Source organism: Mustela lutreola, chromosome 12 (assembly GCF_030435805.1).
Source record: "Mustela lutreola isolate mMusLut2 chromosome 12, mMusLut2.pri, whole genome shotgun sequence".
NCBI lineage: Eukaryota > Metazoa > Chordata > Mammalia > Carnivora > Mustelidae > Mustela > Mustela lutreola.
In genome coordinates, this window is record NC_081301.1 from 67,072,288 (window position 1) to 67,083,586 (window position 11,299).

The following is an 11,299-nucleotide window of genomic DNA, read 5'->3' on the forward strand; positions in this document are numbered from 1 at the left end:
CAGCAATCGTGCTCCTTGGTACTCACCCCAAAGAGCGAAAACTTTGTGTACACAGAATCCTGCATATAAACCTGTGTTTGTAACAGCTTTACCCATAAGTGCCAAGAGTTGGAAGTAACCAAGATGTCCTTCAGGAGGAGAATGGATAGATAAACTGTGGTCCATTGAAACAATGGGATATGATTCAGCGATAAAGAGAAATGGCTATCAAGCAATGAAAAGACATGGAACAAACTTAAAATCCGTCATAATAAGTGAAAGAAGTCAATTTGAAAAAGCTTCATGTTGCATGTTTCCAGCTATATGACCTTCTAGAAAAGGCAGAACTATGCAAATGGTATAAAGGTCAGCGGTTTGTAGCAGTTAGGAGAGGAGGAGGATGAACAGGCAGAGCACAGAGGATTTTTAGGCCAGTGAAAATGTTCTGTATGATATGTAAGATATTTTAGATACATATCGCTACACAGTTGTCAAAATGTATAAGATACTATACCAAGAGTGAACTCTATGAGAAAAGGTTTTTTAAAGATTTTATTTATTTACTTGACAGGCATCAAAGCAGGCAGAGAGGCAGGCGGGGAAAGCAGGGGTTGGAGGAAAGCAGGCTCCCTGCCAAGCAGAGAGTCTGGTCTGGGGCTCGATCCCAGGACCGTGAGATTATGACCTGAGCTGAAGGCAGAAGCCTTAACCCACTGAGCCACCCTGGTGCCCCACCAAGAGTGAACTCTAATGTAAACTGTGGACTTTGGGGTGATAATGATGTGTCAGTGTAGGGTCAGTGAGCATGAAAAATTATCACCGTGGTACAGGATGTTGATAATGGGGAAGGCTGTGTGTATGTGGGGAAAGGGAATTTTACTTTGACCCCAAACTACTCTAAAAAATGCAGTCTGTTAAAAAAAACTTTATAATGCAATATAATACAAAACAAGAATGCATATCAAGAGAGAAATAATGTTTAAAGGGAACGAAGAACTTCAGTAATGTGTACCTAGGGATTTTGATTGCACATTTGTAGGAAGTTTACATTGTCATTAGCAATTGTTTATCTGTGAAGTAGAAGTAACATAAAGAGTGATGAAAACTCAAAAACGCAACACTAAAAAAATGCCATCTATGGGCTCTTAAAAAATGGAACAAAATTTGCTTGGCTTTTTATGCGTTGTGGGGAATGAAGGGACAGAATTTAAATTCAGCTTTATAAAAGATTGGATAATATGTTTCTACAAAGAAGGCTCCTCTGAGTAACATAGAAATGGACATGGTAGCAGAAAGTGGAAAAAAGGTTACATCTCTTGTGAGCTCACGTTCTCTGAAACCCTGTCACTTAGTGGAGACAGTAACTGTTCGATGAGAGCAAATGGTAGTCTTTCAGATTCCCGGGATTTTCACTAAGAATCGTGAATGGATTTTTTAAAAAATATATGAAGAATGTCTACAGTGCAAGTACCTGCAAATAACTGACATTTTGGAGAGAATATTTTAATCAGCAGAGAAGGTAAAAATGAAAAAAGTTCCACAATCAGAGTAAACATATGGGATTAAAAATAAAAGATAAAAAAAATTTTTTTAAAGGACTTTAAACAAAAGTCCTTTTAAGAGACAGTTGGCTGTTTAAACCAAAAGTACAACTCACTAAGAGAATCACCGCATTATTTATTGGGGTAGAAGGACCTGGAATGTGGAAAGGCCCATTCTGCAGAGGAAAAAATAGAATCACTAACAGGCCTCATGCCTTGCACAGCCAGTGGCTAGAATCCCTGCCTCATGAGACCCTGTGCTAGAAGGCCGCTAGAACCATCTCAACTATATTAGTCTATCTTGGAAGCCACAAGTGTTTGCCCAGTTAAGAGCACGGTAACAATAAGTCACGTTAAGTTATAATGATTATAGATACCTTTAAAAGCCTTGTCAAGTTCCTTTTTGAGTAACCATCACCCCACCCTTAGAGAAATTTATCTGTGGTTCACCTCTTTGAAATACCTCATTGTTGTTCCACATTTACTATAGCCAAAAAAAAAAAAAAAAAAAGCTTTTTATTAACAAAGTGTTCAAAGGGGGCGCCACTGTAAACAATGAGAGTTTTCGCTGCCGGGACAGTTTTGTTGCAGAAACAGCTGAAAGCACTCAGGTCAGACAGAGCCAAGGGCTGGAGGGATTTTTAAAATTACAAAAACCGAACCAAATCAAACCAAAACAATAATCAAAAGCAATGGCCAAGATTTCAAAATTGCTACTAAAGGTATGACATTCTCCTAAGACATGTGAGTGACTTGATCAATATATTTATATATTTATATTTGAAGAAGGAACTATTTGATGCAGCAAATCCACGTTGATTAAAAATGACCAGATATGGGGGCTCCTGGGTGGCTCAGTGGTTTAGGCCTCTGCCTTCGGCTCAGGTCATGATTTCAGGGTCCTGGGATGGTACCCCACATTGGGCTCTCTGCTCAGCGGGGAGCCTGCTCCCCCGCCCTCTCTCTGCCTGCCTCTCACCTACTTGTGATCTGTCTGTCAAATGGATAAATAGGATCTTTAGAAAAAGAATTACTAGGTGTGAAATATTCAGGGTATGGGAAGGAAAATGATTTCACCTGATCTGACTAGGAAGTGGTTGAAGCCTGAATTAAAGTGCTATAAAAAGAGTAAAGACCTGGGAATTATATGGGGAAAAAATCCCTAGAAAAACAACAATAATAACTGGCTGCACTTTATTGATCCAGATCCTGCGGTAGGCAAAGAAGAGCTGGTTTTAGCCAGAGGATGATCTCCGTTTGTCTTCATGATCTGGCATTTCCTGCAAGCCAGGCATGGGGCTCTGCACTAGAGCTGCAAATGCTGGGGGGCCCTCACTGTCCCTTTACTCTTCTCAGCGGGACAACGGGCATGTCCATGGTGCAGTGTGACAGGTTTTACCACAGGGAGATAAAAGACTGCCAAGGGTAGGTTGGAGCTGGGAAAAGCCACTTAGGAACAGATTTTCAGGGGAGGTGATAGACAAGAGCAAAGCGAAGAATGAGGATGAGTGTGTTAAGTTTCAAATTGCCAGGAGGCAGCACAGTGCATTCGGGAATCTACAGCAAGTTCATGACTACTGACAGCTGATCTGGCAGCATCACCTGGGGATGGAGGCTGAACCCCGGGGTTAACACTGGGGGTGAGATGGTTTGTATACTATGCCGAGGAGGTGAGGTACTACACTGTGGGGGCACAGGGAGCTACCAGAGGAATTCAAATATTAGAATCGTAACCATAATAGAGTATTTAATTGCATCCTAGCTTTCATCAAGGGTAAGATGCACTATAGTTTATGTTCGACTAAGAAAGAGAAATGCTGTCAGTTAAACTAGGATATGTCATCAAGTGCAAGGTGAGTGCCACCTTAAGAGATATTAGAATGGGGGGGGAGGACAAATCTTAGAACAAGTAAACTGTGGTACTAGAATAATTAAGAAAGTTCGAACTCTTGGATCAACAAAAAAAGTGATTATTGCATCCCATGTGCCCCAAACTATATTAAGTCTTAGAACAAGAGACATTCTCATCTTGATGCCTCGCAGCTGTTAGACCCAAGGTACAGAGGGCAGTAGCCAACGACCAGCAGGCCCCAAGTGCCATGTGCAGACTCTAAGAGCAACTGCATTTGAGAGAGGAAACAGTTGAGAGTGGGCTTTCTGAGGTAGAGAATTACTAGCTGGGAAAGTAGGAAAATTGACACAGAATCGGAATTGATGCCCCTACATGACAGAGTTGGTGAAACTTCCCTTCTCAGAGATCTTGAGGCTCCTCAGAAATGTATTTTTCATTTTAGACGGAACTTTCAGGATAAATATGATCTGTTTGAGTTCCTGGTTCTCTCATCAAGACTGTTTCTTAGGCTTCACTGGCACAAGAAAAAGGTTTTGATAGTCCAGGGTAAATCCTGACAAAAGCAAAGCACGGTATCTATGAAATCTAACCACTCAGAAGAGAACAACAGATAAAAGGCCAGGCCGACCTGACCCTGCAGGATAGGTAAGGTTGGTCCGGTAACAGGGGTAGAGGGGACTTGCCCATCTCCTGCTAGAAGAGCTAGAGAAGAACCCTTCTGGAGACCCACCAGGAGAGGAGAGCAGTAGGTGCTGATGATGAAGAATATTTTAATCAGCAGAGAAGGTAAAAATGACAAAGTTCCAGGATCAGAGTAAACATATGGGATTAAAAAATAAAAAATAAAAAAAAGATTTTTTTGAAAGAACTTTTTTTTTAAAGAAATTTAAACAAAATTCCTTTTTAAGAGACAGTTGGCTGTTTAAATCAAAATTACAACTCACTGAAAGAATCGCCGCATTATTTATTGGGGTAGAAAGGACCTAGAATGTAGAAAGACCCATTCTGCAGAAGAAAAAATAGAATCACTAACAGGCCTCATGCCTTGCACAGCCAGTGGCTAGAATCCCTGCCTCATGAGACCCTTTGCTAGAAGGCCGCTAGAACCATCTCAACTATGTTGGTCTTTCTTGGAAGCCAACAAGTGTTTGCCCAGTTCAGAGCAGGGTAACAATCAGTCACGTTATGTTATAATGATTGTCGATATCTTTAAAAGCCTTGTCAAGTTCCTTTTTGAGTAACCCTCACCCCACCCTTAGAGAAATTTATCTGTGGTTCACCTCTTTGAAATACCTCATTGTTGTTACACATTTAAGACACAATGAAGAAAAAAAAAATTGACAATTTGTTCCAGATTTTAAAAGTCACTTGCCATTCAATCCAAATTGTGAGTTTGATCGGTTACCGAACACTTTATAATGCACCCCGGTAATTTTACAGAGATTATTTTTTTCTTACCAATTCTTGATTATTCTGTCTTGCAATGCAGAGAAAGCTAACTAATTTAAAATAAACTTCCGTTAATTTTGATTGTTATAAACTTAAAATTGATTAATTTCCATATACAGAGTATAAATGTTCACAATTTACATTAAATATACATTCTGTGTATACCTTGGAAAAATTATACTGAAAATTGAAATTAAAATGATGTTGTATATAGCTGCAAGAAGCCACCTGTCCCATTTCATCTTACTATATAAGTTGTGTCAGGTAATTTATAAAATCCCTACTGCATAACAAATCTATTTTTTGTTGGAGTGGGTAGTAATGTTTGTTCTTATTTCTAAATAAGAGTTGGTCTATGAGTGCATCTGCAACTGTATTTTTCCTAAGTGGCTTCATGGTCTTGAACTGAGAAAGCTCAGAACATTAGACATCAAAATAATATAATCTGACATAATTAGACATCAAGGAAATGCAATTAAAATGACACTGAGATATCACTACACACTTATCATAATGGCTAAAATAAAATATAATGACAAGACCAAAAGAAAAAAATATAGCATTTGATGATACACAATGGCAAGTTGTACCATAACTTAACCATCTCAGACTAGTGTAGTGTTAAATTTGTTTTTCTAAGCAATGTTTTATGTCACTTACCACTTTTCAAGGATTTAAAGTGCTATCATTTTAATTAAAACTGTGAAATTTGGTCAGATTTAAATTTCAATTTATGTTAAAACATCCTGTAAACTGTGTTAAACTTTGACATTTGTTCCCTCTGTTCAGTGAATAACACTATATCATATTTTGAAAAATAAACTAATTTTCATTTTGAAAAATATCCCTTTTTCCTCTTATGGTAATTATTAATATGAATTAAGAGTAGAATTTGATATGGTTCCATATGACCATAAATACTTTATTGTATATTATCAAATTTAATAATGAATATAATGTACTTCTTTGGACAATTTTTAAAGACCAGTCTACTCTTAAAAAAAAAAATGGAGACGCACTTCTTCAGTTCAAACAAATTTCATTTTATTATATAACCTCAGACAAATTTCAACAAATCATAATTTATTAAAATTATGTCTACTTAAAAATCACACAGAAGAGTAAAACCATCAAAAATAAAAATAAACACACACAACACACACAGATCAGCCATGTATTGGCAAATCACAATTGCTGTAACAATACATTAGACATTTCACAGTTAAGGGCTATCAAAATTTCCATCAGTGACAAAAAGATTTGTATCCAAATGGACTGATTTTCCAGAATCCAAGAAAAAGTCTCCTAGGGTTTATATAAATATTTGAACAAATACTTCTTAAATTTAGGAAATTCAGAACATACGATTAAAGAATATTTGCAGTGCAGACTATATTCAATCCTTCCTTCAAAATGTGCCTTTGAGTACATAATTCTGTTTTCTCTATCTAAATTGAGCTGTCCTCCAAGGAAGTTTTCTAAAATGTGTGTCTGTGTGTGATAAATGTTCTAAGACCTAACACGCTTCATTGTATTTTTACTGTGCTCTCAAATTTAATCAATAATTTGGCTTGATGTATAATATGTAGTTTCAAATATCTTTTCCATCTATATAAACACCCAGCTGTCTCCTTTATATGCTATTACTATTGAGAATTCTGCTGTCAGTATTATTCTTGTACATTTTAGGTGATCTGTTTTTCTCTTGGGCACCATTTATGCTCTTCTCTGTTTTTGACCTTCTTAAAACTCACCATAATATATATGAGTGTTTTTTTTTTAAGATTTTGTTTATTTATTTGACAGAAAGAAATCACAAGTAGTTGGAGAGGCAGGCAGAGAGAGAGAGAGGAGGAAGCAGGCTCCCCGCCGAGCAGAGAGCCCCATGTGGGACTGGATCCCAGGACCCTGAGATCATGACCTGAGCCGAAGGCAGCGGCTTAACCCACTGAGCAACCCAGGCGCCCTATATGAGTGGATTTTTGTGTGTGTGGTTTTTGTTTTGTTTTGTTTCTGATTTCTCATGTTTGGCATCATTTTAAGTCTGGTATCTTTTATCTTTCTTTAATTCTCCAAAATTTATCTCAATACTTATTTATATATTTTCTTTCTTTTTTTTCTCTTCTGCTGCATTTGGGCAGAAGTCATTAATTTGTTTGTTTGTTTGTTTTTCCCAACTCACTTATTCATTTTACAGCTATATTCATCTTAGTCTCCATTTATTGTATTCTTTATTTCAACAATTTTCACTTAATTTATACTCACAGTATAGTATCTTTCTTTTCTTTGTATATGTATATCATTATTTTATCATATACATTTAAGCTATTTTTTAAAATATTTTATTTATATATTTGTAAGTGGGAAATCACAAGTAGGCAGAGAGGCGGGAAGAGAGAGAGGAAGGGAAGCAGGCTACCTGCTGAGCAGAAAGCCTTATGTGGGCCTTGATCCCAGGACCCTGAGATCATGACTTGAACCGAAGGCAGCGGCTTAACCCACTGAGCCACCCTGGTGCCCCTTTTAAGCTATTTTTTAAAAGTACAGTCATTCTTTTGTTTTTAAGATTTTATTTATTTATTTATCTGACAGAGAGAGATCACAAGTAAATGGAGGGCAGGCAGAGAGAGAGAGAGAGAGAGAGAGAGAGAGAAGCAGACTCCCTGCTGAGCAAAGAGCCTGATGCAGGATTTGATCCCAGGACCCCGAGATCATGACCTGAGCTGAAGGCAGTGGCTTAATCCACTGAGCCACCTAGGCGCCCCTAAGGTATTTTTAAAATTCCTGTTCCAATAACACTTCGATTGCCATATAAAGTTAACCACATCATCTTTTTTAGGTAAGTAATTGTACTTTTTATGTGCATAGATATTTTGGTCCATGAGTTCAGCTCCTCTTAGGATCATCAAATCTCTGTAAAGTCTGGGTATGCTAAGATTTTCTAAGCAACAATAAAATACATTGAAACCTGGTAGCTTAATTATAATAATGTTTTCTTTCTCAATCATTCACAATAGCATTACATTCTGAGTAGCTTCCTTCTATTTTGCAGCTATAGTGTTTGGAGAAACTTGAATTGTGATATCACTGTGATAATGTGAATTAGTCAGGGTTTTTCAGAGAATCCGGAAGAGAAAAAAAAAAAGGAAGATATTCTCCAGGGCCAACTCTAGAAGTGACTATTAAAACATCTGTCCAAATTCAATTGAACAAAACTCAGAAATGCCATCTCCAGTGAAATACAAAGGAGATTATATATAGTTCTGGGCACACACATCTCATTTGACCCAATGATGTACATCAATGAAAGACTGAAGACCAATCACCACTCCATGGGAGAATTTAAAAATAAATTTACTAATGAGTCCAAGAATTCAGATCTCAAACTTCAGATCTAATAATAACTGGCTTCAATTGATGTTATCCTGTAACATATATCCTATGATCAAGTTTCAATTTTAAATTCTTACAATTTTATATTTTAAATTCTTAAATCCTTATGAAGAAGCATCATTTGGAGGGAGCAGTTTTCATAATTTATCATCCATCAGCCTTTTTTTAAGATTTTATTTATTTATTGGACACAGAGAGAGAGATTACAAGTAAGCAGAGAGGCAGGCAAGCAGGGAGGGAAGCAGGCTTCCTTTTGAGCAGAGCCTGATGTGGGGCTGGATCCCAGGACCCAGAGACCATGACTTGAGATGAAGGCAGAGGCTTAACCCACCACCCACGTGATGAGAGAGCCCCTCAGGTGCCCCTCATCCATCAGCCTTAATTGTTTGGAGGAAAATGTGTGGATGAATAATGCCTTAGGGAGCTAATCTATCTAAAGAATTTTCAAGGCTTTACACCTTCAAGGTTTTTGCACAGTTCTGATAGCCTCTAAACATCCAGCTGATTTCTACAGTGACAGGCCTGTTAAAATCTGTCCTCAAACCAGGAATAGAGCTTGAAACATACCAGTCAAGAGCAACTTTGAGTCTTTTAAGGAATTTATCATCATTTCTTTGTTTTTGGTTCATATCTGAAATAGTTCTATATTACACTTGCATAATTTCTCCAGAGCTGACTTTGAAGGATGATTCAGTTCCAGCTAGTTCCATATTTTGGCAAGAACTATAATTCTATATTAAAAAAGAACATATTTTTAGAGCGCCTGGGTGGCTCAGTGGGATAAATTTCTGCCTTCGGCTCAGGTTATGATTCCAGATTCCTGGGATTGAGTCCAACAGTGGGCTCTCTTCTCAGCAGGGAGCCTGCTTCCATTCCTCACTCTCTGCCTGCCTCTCTGCCTTCCTGTGATCTCTGTCAAGGAAATAAATAAAATTTTTTAAAAAACATATTTTATACCAGTTATTCATGTTTATTAACTAAGATACCACAATACATATAATACAAACAGTTGCTCTTTATTAATACCTTCAACCAAGTTCAAAAAATATGTCATATTTTCTCCAAAAATTTTATATCATCTGATAGGTCAGATAGATATAAAATTACATTTAAAGTTTTGAAAATATCAGCAAATATTTTTATTTAAATTCAAATCTCAAAAAAAAGCTACTTTTCCAAACACGACTTTTTATCTTATTTTTTTTTTAAATTTGTCGACAACTGATAAAATGTTTAGCTAGACTGTAAATGTTAGATCGAAAAAATGAATAATTTGTGTAGGTTCAAATTATTATGTTCCATTAAAAATAATTTAGTCTTTGATGAACATCTGTTTGGTAATATGTTGTATCCAGATACAGTAAATTAATGACATATATAAAATTATAGGGAAATGACACCTTCCGTTCCACTATGAGTAGAGCTTTTACAATGCTATTTGTCACAACCTGTCATCTTGTCATTATGTAGCATTATGCAGCATTTAAAAAATGTATACTCTTTACTATGAAGTCTTTTAGAAATCTAATATATGACATTCTATGGATTGTGTGTCCATATTCCTTTATTGCCAGTTTGAAAAATCCACATGCTTTGATTCAAAGGTAATAAATTCCTCTTATTTGGAAAAATGATGTTTATTTTTGTTCTCTCACCCTTAGCAGGTGGTTTCATTTTAGCACTCTTCAGAGTTATAATTTCATGCTTATTAAAAACATTTTTATGATCTACATAGATGAATGAAACTTTTATTTTATTAAATTATTTGCCAAAAAATCTGCTATTTTTAAAAACGTATTTAATTTGAAGGGTTATTTTAGAGCATCCAGAGAGGATCTAGGAGTGTGGTATTATTCAACTTTTAAGTAGGTTTGAAATGGTTATTTATATGATTGTTTCTTTAAGGCTTTTGTCTTATTTTGTCCATTATATGCTATAAAATATTTTGAAAGTAAATTTAAGGTGTGTTTTACATAGTTTATTTTTCGAAAAAAAATATTGAAATGACTTATGAAATTCAGTATACTCTCAACATTAATTTTTTCTAAAATATACCAATTGTCTACTGAACCTATTATATGGCAGTTATTACTTCAGACTACACTGGTAAATGAAATACTTGGCTTTGTAGAACTTTTATTTTAATGGGTGAGACAATTAAAAGCTATAAACCTTAATAAAAATTGCATAGTGTATTCCAAAATGATGAGTACAATGGGGAAAAAGAAAAATTCGATCAGGGTGAGAAAAATCAAAGTTGCTAGGCAGGGGATGGGGAGTTAAAAATTTTAATAGGAAGATCAGGGTAGTTACAATGAAGCTGACAATTGAACAAAGGTAGGGAAAGGTGATGAATTTGCCCAGAACTATCAGCAATAAGGTCACTCCAGACAAAGGAATTGGCTATCATGATTATCACACAATTATAAAATACTTGTGTCAGAAATTTTTATTCAAAAAGTAATAAGAGAAGCAGATATTAAAACTAGTTCACATGGTTATTTGCGATATAAGCAGAGTTGTGCAACCGAAGTCCTCTGGGCCCATAATTTGGGATATAGAATTTATGTTTTCTAATGAAAAATCACTAACTTGCATTATTGTTAACAAGAATCTTGTGCCATCAGTTTTCTACATTATAACCTCTTGCTCTTGACTCCAATGGATTGAGATAATCTCCAGAGTTTCTGCTACATAATGCCCAGGACTCCATTGAAAGGACACCTAAGAATTTATTTTGCCCCCAAATTTGATTTTTTTCACTGTCCTTACCTATTTTCCAAACCTAGTCCTTTTGCTTCACCTTTCAGTCTACGGACAACCCTGTATCTCACTGACTTGTTAATTCTGGGAATGTCTTGCAGATTAATTTGCTTTCCATAGGTGGTTCCTCTAATTGATTTCTAAGAACCCTAATTAGTTAAGAAAACTTTTTTTAACATTTTCATTGCTATTTATTATTATTATTATTATTATTATTATTATTGCTAATATCTCTATTATAAATAATTCACAAGGGCATCTTTCTGACAAAAGACAAAGAGCTGGCTACTAGTAGAAAAAGTACATTTGACTCTGTCAATGA